Source organism: Moschus berezovskii, chromosome 26 (genome assembly GCF_049115385.1).
Source record: "Moschus berezovskii isolate FMDL1 chromosome 26, NW_MosBer_1.0, whole genome shotgun sequence".
NCBI classification, from domain to species: domain Eukaryota; kingdom Metazoa; phylum Chordata; class Mammalia; order Artiodactyla; family Moschidae; genus Moschus; species Moschus berezovskii.
In genome coordinates this window covers 27,595,562-27,614,191 of record NC_142485.1, presented here as the reverse complement: position 1 = coordinate 27,614,191, position 18,630 = coordinate 27,595,562, and the positions used below count along the sequence as shown (strand labels likewise).

Below are 18,630 nucleotides of genomic sequence, written 5' to 3'. Positions count from 1 at the left end.
ATCAGACACCATCTTCATTTCAGTTGTAAGGACTCCTGTTCTGTTTTATGTATTTGCTCCCAGGTTCTGTCTCCTAGATCTTAGACCGAATGTTGTGACCAAATGAGAACTCCCGTTTCCCACATTTACTGTACCGTACCATTTCCGTAACCTCATCGAAATGTGGTATTTTTTCCCAAGGCATCACCATATTTTTCTCTCATCATGACACTTAATTCGAAGGTGGCAGGCTGGAAGATGCACTGTCCTGTGACAAATTTGTAAGCCACGGATTGATCTCTGCTCTACACGCAGCAATATGCAAGCGTGGTATCTTGCAACTTACCATAAATCATGTTTTACTTCTCTGCTCATAGACTTTCTGAGAGCTGAGTGGCAATGTGGAGATGGATGTGGGTCAGTTCTTCACTGTCGTCCATTGCCGCTGGTAATTTATGGATAAGATACAACACCCGTGAGTTATGATGCCTCTTGTTTGCTTGAGTTGTCCTGTGCTGAGGAATGCGATGCCTCCATCACAGTATTTGAATGTTTACCATCACGCACTGCAAAAAAATGTGAACTCATAGAAGCATGGCATTGTATTCATGAGCTGTAAGCTTCATCCAATCAAAAAGTCATTTTCGCTTTTGGCACAGTGCCCTGGAAATGAAGCACAAGGACGCTGCAGGTGTATGACTACAGGAAGGCTCACTGAACTAAGGCAAGTTCTTCATTCCATGGTCATTAAGAAACCTGAGAGGGACTTCATCACAGTGACTTCCATAGCTGGAATAGTTCCCCCTCTGTCCCCATCACCATCCCCCGCCTCCAAATTAAAGAGAATATTGGCAGGAGCTATTGAGTCCTTGTTATGAAAATCTTTTTTTTTTTTTCTTCAAATCCTCAGTGCATTTTTATTAAATGAATGAAAAATTGAAAGAATGAAGGTTTGGTTGTCTAGACATGTGTGGCCCAAAGGCACCCACGCATGGATGCCCTAGGGAGGACCTTTTCTTGTTAAAATCCATTTTAAATTCCTGTCTACTCTTTGAAAGAAGAACAGCACAGCTACCAGGCTGAATGGAATCAAGTCCAGGAACACATGCCATTGGAGAGATGTTTCCTTTAGATTGTCAGGGAAGGAAGAATCTGGTTTCAGGAGCCCAGACAGGGGAGGTATTCTTTCAGGTTCCAGTGAAAAATGCTTCTAGAACATTTGGGTTTGCTTATTTGTCACCCTGGACCTCAGAATAATTAGGTGGCAAGCTCTCTGGTTCTGGGATGACCGCTGGGTTTGTCACGTAGACATTTGGGATGACCACGCCCACGTTGTTGGTTTGGTAGCAGGTCAGCTGGCAGCCAAAGTGGGCAGATGCACTTGCAATGCACACCTCCAGGAGGCAGAAGATGAGCAGCAAACCAGAAACAGCCATTCCCGGGACCCTGCCCCAGGTGTGATAGTCAGGGTAGGCGAAGGGAGCGGTGATAATTAAATCTACGATGAAGAGTGTGATTCCAACCATGGAGAAGATTGCACTGACAATGTTGAATCCCACGCTGCTATTCAGCAGACAAGAAGATTGTGACTGCTTTTCTGCCAACACTGAGAGGGATCCTGAAATGATGAACCAGACGCCGCCCCAGAAGGGAAAGCCTCCGTAGAATGAAACAGCAGTGTAGTTCCCCCCGAGGACAGTCCCCATGATGGAACCAAGACCGAGGTGAATCAGGCCAATCAGGATCTGGATGGCCCCTAAGGCTTTGCCTTCTTTTAGGGCTCTCTCGGTGGGTTGCTGACTCACAGATGGCCATGAACCAGGTGGGTTCCCGTGAATTACATGGACTTGGGACTGGTAGTTTGGATATAGGGGCACCTGAGACATGCCCCCGGGGAGCACCGTGTACCCATTTGGGGGTGTCACCACAAACACAGAGTTGGCCATGGGGCCTGCTGAAGTCGTTGGATTCATGCTGTTTGCTCTGCCAGCGGTGAAGTCTCTCTCGCTTCTTTCTGTCTGTTCCCGAAAATCTTCTTTTTAAAAGTAAACATTACCAACCTGTTAAGAGAGATGGAAGGAAAAAAGTACCTTGTTCTTTGAAAAATTTCAAGTGCAGTTTTATTCTCATCACTTCATTTTAATCTGCAGAAGAAAGTACCATCTTAAGTGCACTGGCATTATTACCATTAATTAATATTAATTGGGCATACACACTCTCCCAAGTTTTCAAATTACACTCTGATCGTTGGCATAGCACTTCCTACGCTCTTTACAGTCGTTAATGGTAGCATGGCAGTGTGTATCACTGGTCTAAGACATGAAACACAAATTTGCAACATCAATTATGACATGATAGATTATGTAGTAGTAGAGAAGTCAGTTGTTCATGAATGACGAATATAAAAGAACAGGAACATGCCTTAGCAAATGTTAGTCATTCTTCTGCTCACCCATTCAGTCATCCCATCCTGGCAAACATAGCTAGTTTTGTTTTTTTTTTTTTTTAAATCTTAGATTCTTTGGAAGACTTTTAGTATAGTAGGCACTCAGTTTTTTAGCAAATATATGAACAGATAAATGAATGGAATGGGGAAAAAGGGTAACAGAAATATATACTTCATAGATCAAAGCATAGTTCTTTGGATATGATTATCAGTTTTTTTCCAGTTTTGTATAATTTATTTGAAATAGAAACAACACAAGATGGTACATGAATATGTTCTGTCTTAAAAGTCCATATGTTACAAGCTATCAATGTTAAATAGGCTTTTAAAATATAATCTCAAGTAGCGGAATGCACTCAAATGGAGAACATAAATACAATGTTAATGCCCTTCTCTCTAGAAACCCTTTATTGAAAAAATTTTGAGTGATTCAAGCATACAAAATAAAATAGTGTAAGCTCCCTGTATAGGGGTTTATTTTTAGAAAAAAACTATTGTAGACTGTGTAGAATAAATAGCAACGAGCCATATTTATATTTATTTTTAGTTCCTATATACAGTGATATCCAGGAAGATGTGTGAAGTGTACGTATACTACAAGCATACTTAGAGTGTAAGTTATATAGTGCAACATAGTGTAAGATTTACAGTCATTCTTTAGAGAGATGTTGCTTTCTTTCAACAGTTTTGTTCTCAGTCATAATTACAATAGTGACAACAAAAATCAGATGTAAGATTTTTTTTTTTTAAACTCTTCAGTCTTTAACTCACTTCACAATAGCTTGGTATTTTACTTCCATTATGTAATTTATTATTCCACTGTATATAAAGGGAAAACATGGAGGTATGTAGGTGCAGATTTGGCTGGTATAAACTTTCAGGGTGTGAACGTTTGAAAGTGTAAACATTGTGATATTGTGAATTCGGTTAAATTCTGAAGAGGTAACTTTCCCGGCTGATCGTATCTACTGTAGAAATGTCAATACTTGGCAACCTTTGGTTTCTGGTCATTCAGGCCACTTCCCATTTTGGAAATTTCTGTGTCCCAGGACATAAACTTAGCGATCTCATTGAACTTTACGTATTGTATATTTTTCTTCATTTTCACATAAAGTCATGGAATTGGGGGGAAAATAAGAATGAGAATAGGAAAGAGCAGTCATTTTAAAAAGTAATGATAAATTCTACAAAATACAATAATACTTCATGGAGTTTTAAGTTATGACAAAATTCTCAAGTAAATTTTTATAATGTAGCTTATGGGCTTTAAGAAAGTCAATAGTAATTATTAGAAGGTAGGATGGATGAACTAAGATTAAGCAATACTAAATTATAAATACTTTCAAAAATTTATTTTTAATTGGAGAATAACAAAGGTCCATCTATTTTATATACAAACTATACACACATATATTCTTTTTCATATTCTTTTCCATTATGGTTTAACCCTGTGCTATACAGTAGGACCTTGTTTTTTATGTATTTTATATATAGTAGTTGTATCTGCTAATCCCAAACTCCTAATTTATCCCTCCCCTACCCCCTTTCCTCTTTGGTAACCATGAGTTTGATTTTTGTGTCTACAAGTCTGTTACTGTTTGTAAATAAATTCATTTGTACCATATTTTAGATTCCACATATAAATGATATTGTATGGCATTTGTGTTTCTCTTTCTGACTTACTTCACTTAATATGATAATCTTCAGGTACATCCATATTATTGCACATGGCATTATTTCATTCTTTTTTAATGACTGAGTAGTATTTCATGGTGTTTATACATACCACATCTTTTTTATCTGTTCGTCTATTGATGTAACCACAGTACACTCTTACTGTCTATAGTCATCATTGTTGTTGTTTAGTCGCTAAGTCATGTCTGACTGTTTCGTGACACCATGGACTAGAACCTGGCAGGCTCCTCTGTCCATGAAATTTCCCAGCAAGAACACTGGAGTGGGTTTCCATTTCCTTCTCCAGGGGATTTTTCTGACTACTGTGCCTTAATGAGATATCTATGGCTTATTTACTACTCATTACTAATTTGTACACTTAAACACTATCGATCTTATCCCCTCCCCATCCTTCCTATCCCCTGATGACAATAATTTTACTCTGGTTTTTATACATTTGATTTTTTTAGATTTCACATATAAGTAGTATTCATACAGTACTTGTCTTTCTGTGTCGGGCTTCTCTCACTTAGCTTAGTGTTTTCAAGGTCCATCCATATTGAAAATGACAGAATGTCCTCTTTTCTCATGGCAGGGTAATATTCCACTGTGTACCACATCTTTTTTAACCATTTTTCTGTTGGTGGGCATTTGACTCGTTTCCATATTTTGGCTATTGTGAATAATGCTGTGATAAACATAGGTGTGCATTTATCATGTCAAAATCCTGTTTTCATTTCCTTTGGGTATATACCCAGAGACTTTTCCAGTGAGTCAACTCGTCGCATGAGGTGGCCAAAGTATTGCAGTTTCAGCTTTAGCATCAGTCCCTCCAATGAACATCCAGGATTGATCTCCTTTAGAATGGACTGGTTGGATCTCCTTGCAGTATAAGGGACTCTTAAGAGTCTTCTCCAGCACCACAGTTCAAAAGCATCGATTTTTCGGCGATCAGCTTTCTTCACAGTCCAACTCTCACATCCATACATGACCACGGGAAAAACCATTGCCTTGACTAGACGGACCTTGGTTGGCAAAGTAACGTCTCTGCTTTTTAATATACTATCAAGGTTGGTATAACTTTCCTTCCAAGGAGCAAGCGTCTTTTAATTTCATGGCTGCAATCAGCATCTGTAGTGATTTTGGAGCCCAAAAAAATAAAGTCTGACACTGTTTCCACTGTTTTTCCATCTATTTCCCATGAAGTGATGGGACCAGATGCCATGATCTTTGTTTTCTGAATGTTGAGCTTCAAGCCAACCTTTTCACTCTCCTCTTTCACTTTCATCAAGAGGCTTTTGAGTTCCTCTTCACTTTCTGCCATAAGGGTAGTGTCATCTGCATATCTGAGATTATTGATATTTCTCCCGGCAATCTTGATTCCAGCTTCTGCTTCTTCCAGCCCAGCGTTCCTCATGATGTACTCTGCATATAAGTTAAATAAGCAAGGTGACAATATACAACCTTGACGTACACCTTTTCCTATTTGGAACCAGTCTGTTGTTCCATGTCCAGTTCTAACTGTTGCTTCCTGACCTGCATACAGGTTTCTCAAGAGGCAGATCAGGTGGTCTGGGATTCCCATCTCTTTCAGAATGTTCCACAGTTTATTGTGATCCACACAGTCAAAGGCTTTGGCATAATCAATGAAGCAGAAATAGATGTTTTTCTGGAACTCTCTTGCTTTCTCCATGATCCAGCGGATGTTGGCAATTTGATCTCTGGTGCCTCTGCCTTTTCAAACCTGCTTGAACATCTGGGAGTTCACGGTTTACATACTGCTGAAGCCTGGCTTGGAGAATTTTGAGCATGACTTTACTAGCGTGTGAGATGAGTGCAATTGTGCGGTAGTTTGAGCATTCTTTGGCATTGCCTTTCTTTGGGATTGGAATGAAGACTGACCTCTTCCAGTCCTGATGCTGGGAAAGGTTGGGGGCGGGAGGAGAAGGGGACGATGGAGAATGAGATGGCTGGATGGCATCACCGACTCTGTGGACATGAGTTTGAGTGTACTCTGGGAGTTGGTGAAGGACAGGGAGGCCTGGCGTGCTGTGATTCGTGGGGTCGCGGAGAGTCGGACACGACTGAGCAACTGAATTGAACTGAACTGAACTGATATACCCAGAAGTAAAATTGCTGGTAGATCTATTTTTAACTTTTGAGGAATCTATTATTTTTCTCTGTAATAATAACCTCTATATTACTATAGTGGTTGGGTCCATTTACATTCCCATCAACGGTGCACAACTGCTCCCTTTTCTTCATACCCTCACGAACATTTATCTCTTGTCTTTTTGATAATGGCTATCACTGGAAAAGAGTCTGATGCTAGGAAGAATTGGGGGTGGGAGGAGACGGGGACGACAGAGAATGAGATGGCTGGATGGCATTACCGACTCGATGGGCATGAGTTTGAGTGAACTCCGGGAGTTGGTGATGGACAGGGAGGCCTGGTGTGCTGTGATTCATGGGGTCACAAAGAGTCGGACACGACTGAGCGACTGAACTGAACTGAACTGATTCTAACAAGTGGGTGGTGACATCACATTGTGGCTTTATTTGCATTTCCCTGATGATTAATGTTGTTGAGCATCTCTTCACATGCCTGACAAAGATATTTTTGACGGTTCAGTGGGCAAAGTAGTTAAATGTGCACTGGATGTTTACCCCTAACATTTGTAACTAACTAAAAGACCACATTACATAAAAATAAACAAAATACATATTTTTACTGATGATATTTTTATTAGCTTGAGTAAGTGTCTGGATAGCCTGCCTGCTGCAGGCCTTCGTCTTTAGCTTGGTTGTATTTACTGTTTCATGGCATGATTGTCTAAAGAGGAGACAGAATCAATCTAATGAGATAAAACTTAAAGGAACTACATAAAAGAAGGGTTGGGTGGATGTAATTAGTAGTACATAGGAAAAGGACAGCTCTCCGCTTTCCTTCTTTTGTCATTTAGATTCATAATGTTTTTTTTTTTTACATATATACTTGTTTGAGAGTGGGCAATCTATTTTCTTGAACTTGCAGTTTTGCAGAAAGATTAGAGCAAATAGCACTGTCTTCTAGTGTAATTGCTTTGTGCTAGATTTTTGTACCATGATAAAGTAAAGGGTCTTGTGGTTGTGCCATTTGGGGAAGGAGGGTGATATCAGATTCAGATATTTTAATTATTCTAGAATTATCAGGATTGTTCTTTCATAACCTGAATGTGATTTCTCTTTTAAAAATTATTCTTAGCATACATAGTTAATATTTATTAAAATAAAATAAAAACTTTTAAAATAGGGGATTTACTGTAACATGTTAATAGATATGTATGTATGTATGTATCTATCTATATATATATATACACTGTTGAAAAACACACAATTACAGTTGATTCATTAAGTAGAAACAGGAAATTTAGCTCAGTAGACTTAAACACATTTCTGAAATGAAATGGAAGGGAAATGCAGCAAAAATATTACTTGAAAATGGCACTAAATCTTTTGCAGTAAACTGTTTTTAATATGTGCTCATATTTAATTTTAAAAAGAGAAAATACTTTCATACTTAAATATAGTAAGTTCTATCACAATTTAATGAGAAAGAGTAATCGAGAAAACTACAAAATCAATAATGTATATAAACCATGGTTTATTACAACTCTAATACAGATTTTTAATTCCTTTTGCAAAATACAGTTAAAGAACTACCATATTAAATTGGATCAATATGTATACCTTTGGCTGATTCAAGTTGATGTTTGATAAAAAAACAACAAAATCCTGTAAAGCAATTATCCTTCAATTAAAAAATAAAGAAATTTTAAAAAATTGGATTGCCATTGTTTACAGACCCTTTTTTCCTGAGTCCATGGTTAAATAAGGAAGTGTCTTGAGAATTTAAAGTTGAATCTAAAGACAAAAGGCTTAGTATCTCCCAGCAGTATTTACACAGTTTGGTCATGTGAGCTGTCTGTAACTTGATTTCACTGAAAATAGTTGTGACTGACCCAAAGCTGCTTGAATAATTCAGTAAAAGGTAATGCATGGGCTTCCAAACATTTCTGATGAATGAATTTAGAAATGGGCAAACTGTCTCAAAGTCTCCATTTAAATGAAGATGAGGTAAACATTGAATGTCTGTCAATGTGCCTATGTAGTGATTACCTTTAATACAAAATGAAAAGTAACATCATTCAGTTCAGTTCAGTTCAGTCGCTCTTTGCGACCCCATGAATCACAGCACGCCAGGCCTCCTTGTCCATCACCAACTCCCGGAGTTCACTTAAACTCATGTCCATCGAGTCAGTGATGCCATCCAGCCATCTCATTCTCTGTCGTCCCCTTCTCCTCCCCCCGCCAATTCTTCCCAGCATCAGAGTTCTTTCCAGTGAGTCAACTCGTTGCATGAGGTGGCCAAAATATTGGAGTTTCAGCTTTAGCATCAGTCCTTCCAATGAACACCCAGGATTGATCTCCTTCAGAATGGACTAGTTGGATCTCCTTGCAGTCCAAGGGACTCTCAAGAGTCTCCTCCAACACCACAGTTCAAAAGCATCTATTCTTCAGTGATCAGGTTTCTTCACAGTCCAACTCTCACATCCATACATGACCACTGGAAAAACCATAGCCTTGACTAGACGGACCTTGGTTGGCAAAATAATGTCTCTGCTTTTTAATATGCTATCTGGGTTTGTCATAACTTTCCTTCCAAGGAGTAGCATCTTTTAATTTCATGGCTGCAATCAGCATCCACAGTGATTTTGGAGCCCCCCAAAATAAAGTCTGACACTGTTTCCACTGTTTCCCCATCTATTTCCCATGAAGTGATGGGACCAGATGCCATGATCTTTGTTTTCTGAATGTTGAGCTTCAAGCCAACCTTTTCACTCTCCTCTTTCACTTTCCTCAAGAGGCTTTTGAGTTCCTCTTCACTTTCTGCCATAAAGGTGGTGTCATCTGCATATCTGAGGTTATTGATATTTCTTCCAGCAATCTTGATTCCAGCTTGTGCTTCTTCCAGCCCAGCATTCCTCATGATATACTTTGCATATAAGTTAAATAAGCAGGGTGACAATATACAACCTTGATGTACTCCTTTTCCTATTTGGAACCAGTAACGTCATTGGTTAATATCTTTTGAAGGGACTGGTCGATCTTGGGCTGGCTTTAGAATGTAACCATGGAGACTGACAGAGGTACTTAAATTAAAATAGAATTTAATTAGTTGTTTAAAAGGCTTCAGAAAAATATATCAAAGGCAAAATGTTGAGTGCTTAAATCAGATATCATTCATTGTAAGTGAAATTTCTGTACTTGCTACATTTCATTAACATAATTTCTATGGAAATTTGGTTGAATGTGAATGCAAAAGGATAGTTGCATCTTAATAGGGCTAATTCCAGCTACAATATTTTAGATAAAAAATTGTGCAAAATCAAAATCTGTACACACTACTGCTATACATTCCTTCCCATCTCATGTTTGCTTGCTTAGCTTCTGTGAATTTTAACTACCTTTCTAATAAAGGCTCTTAAATATTATCATAAATGTATTTTCTTTCCTACAAGCCATTTCTGATAGTGGATAATTTATTTCCTAACTGTAACACGTTTTTAGCCATCTTTATAACTAGACTTTTTTGGATGGCATTCTTTGACCTTTTTGTACATTTTAACTAGGCAATTAGGAAACAGAAAAGCAAGAAACAAAAAAACCCCAAGATTTGTATGAGAATTGGATATAGTGAAAAAAAAAAATCTGTGGGTTAACTTGTATGTTACTTACCTTTTATATTAAATTAATTTTCTGTTTCTGAATAATTCAATAAATTTGTATAAATTTCTTGAATCACTGAAACACAAACTTAATGCACACACATTTGGGATTTAGTAAATAATTCAAAACTTAAGATGGAAAATAGCTCTGTTGAATAGATTTATATAGAAAGGAATTTGATTAACTCAGTGAAATAAATCACACAGGTCTGAAGGCTACCCCATTTAATGCTGATTCCTAAGAAGTCGTGGACTTCCCTGTAGGTTCAGAGGGTAAAGAATCTGCCTGTAATGCTGGAGACCTGGGTTTGATCCCTGAGTTGGGAAGATCCCCTGGAGGAGGGAATGGTAACCTACTCCAGTATTCTTACTTGGAGAATCCCATGGGCAGAGGAGCCTGACAAGCTGTAGCTTGTAGTTCATGGGGTTGCAAAGCTGGACATGACTGAGCGACTAACACACAAGTAGTTGTAGGTGATCTAAATGGAACAAGAACACTTTGGCAGGAGACATGCTGCTTTGTTTGCTCTAAGCTGTGCCTTATGTACTTACTTGTATGTTTATGGACAGTTTCAGAGTTAGAATCACTTTTGTACAAGAATACTGAGTGTTTATATGTTTCACCTCTGTAATTTCTTTACTCTTCAACCAGCTTGCACCTACAGACATAACTGCAGTGAAGGTAATCTCTCCAAGATGCTTGGAGCTGACCCAGCAGGAGAGAGTTGTGACTGCTGAGAGAAACCCAAAGAACTAGTCTCACTAGGCTCTTGTAGTAGATCTTTAGAATGTATTCATCTTGCTTTACTGAAACCTTATACCAGTTGATTAGCAGCTCCCCATGTCATCTTCTTTCTGTCTCATGGTAACCATTATTCTGCTATCTGCTTCTGCGAGTTTGGTATTTTCGATACTTCATATCAGTCAAATCATGCAGTATTTGTCCTTCCTTTTCTAGCTTCTTTCACTTAGCATAATGTCATCAAGATTCATCCATGTTGTCTAATATTGCAGGATTTTCTTCTTTCTTAAGGCTAAATAATATTCCATGTATATACTGCAGTTTATTTATCCATTCATCTGTTGATGGATATTTAGGTTGTTTCTATATCTTCTAGAACTTCCTAGGACTTGTTTTGTGACCTAAAATTCCCTCTTTAGACCTAACGAACCTAACAGACATATTCAGGACATTCCACCCAAAAACAAAATTTGCATTCTTTTCAAGTACACAGGGAACATTGTTTTTCCTGGGCCACAGAAGAAGGCCTTAAAGTGAAAAGAGAGTGAAAACAGTTCTAGAGTCTGAGACCATGAGGACACATTTCTTTCTGTACTCTTGTAAGAATCATGACTTTACTCCTGGGAGGAGGTGCCAAATACAACTGATTCCATGTTGGGCTACTGTTCCCTAAGGTGAAACCTTACAAAATTAATCCACATGTTTCTGTATAGTTTTAAATTAACTCAGACACAGAATTGCTTTAGAATGATGAAATTAATTCCTATAAAAAGCAATCTACTTGCTGAAGCTAGGAAAACAATGATTGGAACCCATTTGTATTACATAAAAGGAATCTGCTGAATATAGTCATCTCTAAATGAGGCTGGAAATTTGTTGATTGGTTTGTTGGGATCTTTCTCTCTTTCATTTTCCAAAAGAAGGAGCAGACGTGTGTCTGGCAATTTTCTATTTTCTTTTTCTTGCTTCCCAGATTTAGTTCATTGATTGCTTGCTTTTCTCAGTGTTCATCTTTCAGGAAAGTTTATAGCAGGCAGGTATTCTTGCTGTGTGTCAGAAGGCAGTGGTTAATGCGGGAGGTATTACTTCCCCAGGGGCCAGTCAAATCAACTTAGTTGCATGGGCAAGTCAATTGAAAGATGACAGTGCTAATTAGAGACATGGATTGATTCCCATCCCCTGGCCCCCTTGCCCATGTTGCTCAGGAAACGCCACAGAATTCTAAACAATCATCTGATGAGTCATAAGAAAATGTCCACTTTGCAGACTTTCATGCCACACTTCAAGTGAAGCTCTGGAGTTATCTTAATGAAACATTGTTTAAACATTTTGTTATATTGATGGCCTCTTTGTTCCAAGCACACGACTTAAAAATTAGTGCTATTATTTGCTGCAGTCCATGGGGTGGCAAAGGGTAGGACACGACTTGGTGACTGAACAATAGCAAAAACAAATGTTTAGTTACGCTGGTACCGGAGACATTCATGCATCAGGCATTTAGTTTTTTCCTAATGTGGACACAGAATCATTTTTGCCTCCAAAAAGAGGTATTTTTTTCTGAAACCCTAATCTAGAAATATGGTCAGATGTACTATTTGGCCATGGATGAGAACTTGATATTTAACTTTTGGCACATAATAGAAAATGTATATGTGCCGCATTTAACATAACAAATTCAGTACGCTTCATTCAGGGAGCACACAAACTAATGTCCAAGGGCTTAAAAATGTGAAATTCCCAAGTGATATTTCTGGGAGTTCATACAAGTTAGATGCAGTGGTAAAAATGATAGGATGGCAACCTTACAAGTCTTAACACTGGCATCATAAATTTCATTCTCTTTCCTACCTTAAGATTTTTTTCCTAGTTGTAAGAATTAGAAGAATGAAAAAGCTTAAGGCAAATAAATGATAGTGGTTTTATTTATAAGAGTTCTCAAATTTAAAAAAAAGATGAAAAAAAAAAGAGATGGCGTGATCACATTTGAAACCATTACCCGTCAGAAAGCAGCTGCCTTCTTATTTCCTTTAGAGGTCTATGGGAGAGACTGACTTAGAGAAATGTATCGATGGAATAAGTTTTCCTCTTACCTGTCAGCTTCTTTTCATTATTACAGAATTAATATTTGTTCATGCCTGTATTCTTTCTCTGTGACTTTTCTGGACTCCAGAGTTTCTGTCTTCAATCCAGTTTTTTATACAACTGCCAGATACAGCTGTCTGAGGGCCAAGCTATAATCACATTCCTATTTTGGTCAAAAAATCTTTAAACAAATGAAACTACATGCACACTTATAATACAGATATAAATACAAACACATAATTATAGGATAGTTAGGAGAAGAATTTATTAATTAGAAACTGAGATTAGGCGATGTAACTATTGACTTTTTTTTTTGGTTTTGTGTGTATAAAATTTTCTACAGTGAATAATTATAAATTTAGTAATCAGATAGAAAATATTTAAAATAGATTTATATTTAGAATATAATTATGTGTTCTCCTTGGGCTTCTGTTTTCTTTTGTATAATGGGCGCAGTAGGCTATACCTGTGCATTACTTTTTTTGCCCTGGTCTTTGAAAGACAGATAGGGTATGAGAGTGAACAGAGGGAAGGAAACCTGCACGGGGTAGTTTAGAAACTTAGAATAGACGGAAGGAGATGTTTATGGTTTCTCTACCATTCATTCCACCTCATGATTTAAGTATCTACATAAAAAATTAGAACAGAAGGCTACGCTAGTAATGACAAGAATTCTTCAGGCTGGAATGTCCTTTGGGAACAGACACTTAGGGAACCAGTGTGGTGATGGTGATAAGAGCCTGGTCAAAGACGGGAGATCTTGGCCATTTCTTTGTAAGAACCACTGCTAACAGGAAGCTTCAATCAGCCACAGGGAAGAAAATCTCATTCTGGGGGAAAAGGGCACAAAAAGAAATGGGTGGAAGTGAAGGTCTGGAATAACGGATCAGTGTTCAAGAAAATAATTTCAGTCCTTAAGGTGGAGTGGATGGAGGATTTGGACAATCAGCATGGAAGTCAACTGTGATTAAGAGGGTTTTATGAGATAAACCTATTCACATTGTAGTTTATGTGACTGGTGCCCCCACAGTTGTCGAGTGCAGTGGCCAGACAGAGCATCCTGTCTAGTGTTACAAACGCGGTTCCTGTTTAGCAGAGTGAGTACTGGGGTTTAGAACTACCAGGCCAAGGTCTCGAAGGGAGTATAGAAATTCATAATAACTGATGAATGATGTGGGCACAAAGGACTTTGCAGTGATGGCAGAGGGAGTGGATTCTTGCTCTGGAAGAATGGTTTAATTCACTGTAGAGAAAGAAACTCAGGTAAAATATGGTTGAATGTTGGTCCTGGTCCCAAATTGCTTGGGCTGGTTTTCTGGCTCTGGAACATGCCAGACCTCGTGCAGTTTACTTAACATCTCAGTGTCACATTTTTCTCATAGGGTTGTTCTTAAATGAATAGCATGCATATGAAACACTTGGGACAAAGCCTGGTCCAAGGAAAACAATCAATAAATGTCATCAACTGGGTTTAGTACTGCCCACCTCTCCGAGTAGGGATGTGAGCCTTTGACTAGACAGTCTTAGGGAACCCCGCTTAAAGGCAGAAGGGTGAGGAAATTCAACCAGGGTTAAGATAGGAACACCTCACTCTAGTACCTCCCCCGTTTCCAGAAGCAGGTTGCTGTATCCATTTGCAGGTTTAAAAAGAAATCTTTTTTAAAAAAATAGTTAATTAATGTGGCCACACTGAGTCTTGGGATCTTTGTGGCAAGTGGGATCTTTGATCTTTGCTGCAGCACGCAGGTTCTTTCATTGCAGCATGCAGACTCTTAGTTTCAGTTTGTGGGATCGAGTTTTCTGATCAGGACTTGAATCCGGGTCCCCTGTATTGGAGTCTTAACCACTGGACCTTCAGGGAAGTTCCAAGAAATCTTTTCCCGGTGGTCCTTCTCTGCATTCTAATAATGCCTTTCTGTGAAGAGAGTAGAACTTGTTCTTAAAACTTGACCGGTTCCCTTTTCTTTGGATCTGGTGGGTTGACATTCTCATTTTACAAGTTTGTCAAAAGCAAAAAGAACCATCACAATCATCTTTACCTAAAGATAGTTTTGATAGTTAATCAAAGATGTGTGTGCTTAGTTGCTCAGTCATGTCTGACTCTCTGCGACCCATGGACTGTAGCCCACCAGGCTTCTCTGTCCATGGGACTTCCCAGGCAAGAATACTAGAGTGGGTAACCATGCCCTCCTCCAGGGGATCTTCCCGACCCAGAGATTGAACCCAGGTCTCCTGCATTGCAGGTGGATTCTTTTACCATCTGAACCACCAGGGAAGCCCTAAACAAAGATGGTTTGTAGTTAAAAGAATGGAATATTGGGAACAAAGTCATTGTATGAACCAGGCATGTATTGGGATACTGTGGATTCTGCTCCTAGAGTCCCTCTGTGGTCACTGGTCAGAGGCTTTCTGGGTCTGGCACCTGACTTCCAGAATGCCGGTATATCAGAGATAGGGTCTCTGTTCTTGAGGGGTCCCTGTGCATTATGACCTAGCATCCCAGGTGACTGCTCAACTGCCAAACAGTACTTGGCTCCTTAGGATTGGTGTATTGAAACCTGTAAAGCAGTCAATCCCCTATACCTAGCCTTCCAGAAGGAGGTCACATGGTCCTCTGTTGGCTGGATTTCAGGTGCTAGAAAAGCCTGTGATTGACTGCTACAATTGCAGTCATGATACTCAGTGGGAAATAGAAAGATTCCACCTAGTTAAAATTAGATTCATTACCTTACAAGCAGAAGGACTAGAGGAATAATATATTTTAAAACTTACTATTTTGTTGAAGCATACTGCCAACAGTTCTTTTGTTTGAGCATCAGCTCATTTTCCTAGTTCAAAAGGTCAGTGCCATGGCAAAGGACATTTAGATAAGGGAAAGAAAAACTTTGTGTATGTGTGTATTATAAGTGAATGAAAAAAGAATTGTAAGATATATGTCTCTCGGAGTCTCCCTTTACCCTTAATATCTAGAGAAGATGAATTTAAAACTCCATTTCTATATCTTCTGAAAGGTTCAGTGCCCTCTCCAGTAATTCTGTGAATTTGTGGTTATAATTAAGTGTGTATGTCTGTGTGTGTGTGTGCATTTATGGGATGATTATAATTAGTGCAATTTTCTGGATCCTAATTCTTCTGTTCGATTCTATGCAGGTGTTCTTTTATCTCCAACCTTGCATTCACAAAAATGTTGAACTCATTCTTAACCTTGGTTTTCCAACCAAAAACAAAACAAAGCAAAGCAATAATAAAAATAAAAACCCAAGCCTTTATATATAGCTATAAACATTTCTGGAAGATCTGGTGAGACCCGTGTGTGTATATGTGCCCAATCATATCTGACTCTTTTAAGTCCCCATGGACTGTGGACTACCGGGCTCCTCTGTCCATGGGATTCTCCAGACAGGAATACTGGAGTGGGTTGCCATTTCCTTCTCCAGTGAAGAGCTTCCTGATCCAGGGATCAAACCCGTATCTCCTGTGTCTCCTGCATTGGCAAGTGGGTTCTTTACCAATGAGCCACCTGGGAAGATGTTTATCACTGCAATGTGAACAACTCAAAGGCCAGCAGTAAGCATCACTGTTCTTAAACAGAAGTTCTACCATGCTTTCACAGTGTGCCGTACTCTCTTCCCTGTCCTGCTATAAGTTAGAGACTAGCTAGCTCTTTACCAAATTGGTTTCTTTCTTCTTGGATATACATTTTCTAGATGAATTTTCCCAGCTTTTTTGTACATTTTCTAGGTGACATTTTCCCATTGTCTTGTGCTGTGGTCCAATGCCATAAATCATCGTGACCGAAAAAATGATTATTGTCCAGTCTCATTATCTATGTATTTCAACTAATTTTCTGGCCATTTAAGGAGGGAAAGTAAATTCAGTCATATTACTCCATTTTGGCTGACAGTGTAAGTCCAGGTTGGGGTTGCTCACGTGAACCGTCCTAGCTGCTGACTTCCCTGTAGATCAGGTGAGGTGTCTTGGCAACTGCATTGCAGTTCACTTTCTCCCTGACCGACTTACTTTCTGTTCAAGTTTTACTGAGAGAGTTCCTAAGAACACCACTTGTGTGCAGATCTTCACCTGTAGGTCTGTCCATCGGGGGGACCTACCCTAAAAGACTTCTCATATGTAATTCTGCAGACACTTCACCATTCACTTGCTTGCTTTAGATGAAAATTTAGAAGACCGAGTAGGAGATGATAGAGACCAAAGAGGAAGGAATATGGAATCTTGAAGAAGAGCCAGTTCCTCAGTCACAAATATCAATTTGCCTTTTCTAAAGGTTCTTCTTTTCTCTTTTTTGGGCCATGCCATGCGGCATGCAGGATCTTAGTTCCCCGACCAGAGATCGAACCAGTGCTCTCTGCATTGGAAGCACAAAGTCCTAACCACTGGACCGAGAGAGAAGTCCCACGAACATCTTTTTGAACTCAATGTGAATAAGAAATAAGCTACTCTTGTGTTTGGGTATATAGGAAATAAATGTGTTTGAAATACAGGAATACACATACATACACACACGTGTGTGTGTGTATATATGTTGGACACATATTGGAATTTGTTAGCATAGCAGCATTACTTCTGTTAATATACTTGTCAGCTACCTGGCGGGCATGTCTATTCTGGGTGAGTTAAAACCTGTCTGAGGGGCCTCAGTTGCATCACTTATTCAATGGCTGCCATCAAGGCTGAGCAGGGGGTTAATTCCAGGTTGTAAGGTGTGGACATGACTTTCCCTTCCAGGATCCTGCCACCTTCCATAACACTTCACGGGCATGACACGCAGGTCTCAGCATCTAGGAGAGAGGTGGTGTGTCTGTCCTTTCACTTTGCATTTCCTTGAGTATGGCCACTCTTTTACGCTTATAAAGCACCAGGCTCTCTGCTCCCTCTAGTCCTCGAACAAAGGCTTGATGTGATTTTACCGCAGTCTTAAGCGTGACGCTTCTAATCAGAAACATTGCAGTTGGCGTCCCTCGTGACTCAGAGATAAAGAATCCGCCTGTCAGTGCAGGAGACATGGGTTTGATCTCTGGCTCAGAAAGGTTGCCTGGAGAAGGAAATGGCAACCCACTCTAGTATTCTTGCCTGGGAAATCCCATGGACAGAGGAGCCTGGTGGGCTACAGTGCATGCATACGTTTGCAAAAGAGTTGGACATGGCTTAGCAGCTAAACAACAATAACATATTTCAAAACACATTGTCGTATGAATATGAAGATCCTAATTCAGTAAATTAAATCACTTTTACATAAAAGGGACATACATATCACATGGGTTTTTTTGTTTTAGCTCATTATTATTATTTTGGAATTGCTCTGTGAGCTAAACAAAAGAGATCTTCAGGTTTTAGGCAATGTGTAGTCTCTGATCGTTCTCTCACTAAACAAAAGAAGTCTAGCACCAGTTTTTTGTAGAGTCCTGTTCTAGGGGCCAAGGATGTGGCATGGAACAAGGTAACGAGAAACCCACCACTGTCGAATTTCTCTTTTAGATATTCTCACATGATAACGAGAGTACTTGGGATGCCATGGAAAGATGGTGATGTTGACTGGCTGTTATCTTTTCATTCTTCCCAGTTTCTTATTCTAGCAATGAGAACAAGAAAAGTCTATAGGTAATCTTGTTATCTGTGACTACAGGGACACTGCTAGAGTGGTAAAATTCCCTTCAGTTCAGTTCAGTCGCTCAGTCGTGTCCGACTCTCTTAGGGCTTGAAAATAGTGGGAGAAAGTGGAACTGAGAAATAATATGGAACTGGTTTGAGAAATAATAAATAAATAAAGTGGAACTCGTTTGAGAAATAATAAATAAAGTGGAACTGGTTTGAGAAATAATATCTTCTAAAAGTGAAATATGAGGGTGCAATTGTCACTCAAATTTATTGAGCATCTATTAGATGACAGGGCTTTATATATACCCTCTAATAATAACGGCAGT

At 39.1% G+C, this 18,630-nt stretch overlaps 1 pseudogene; it reads right to left on the bottom strand.

The window, feature by feature from the left end:
- Positions 1 to 1,047: 1,047 nt before the first annotated feature.
- Positions 1,048 to 1,999, bottom strand: LOC148773759 (membrane-spanning 4-domains subfamily A member 8 pseudogene; annotated as a pseudogene).
- Positions 2,000 to 18,630: the final 16,631 nt, after the last annotated feature.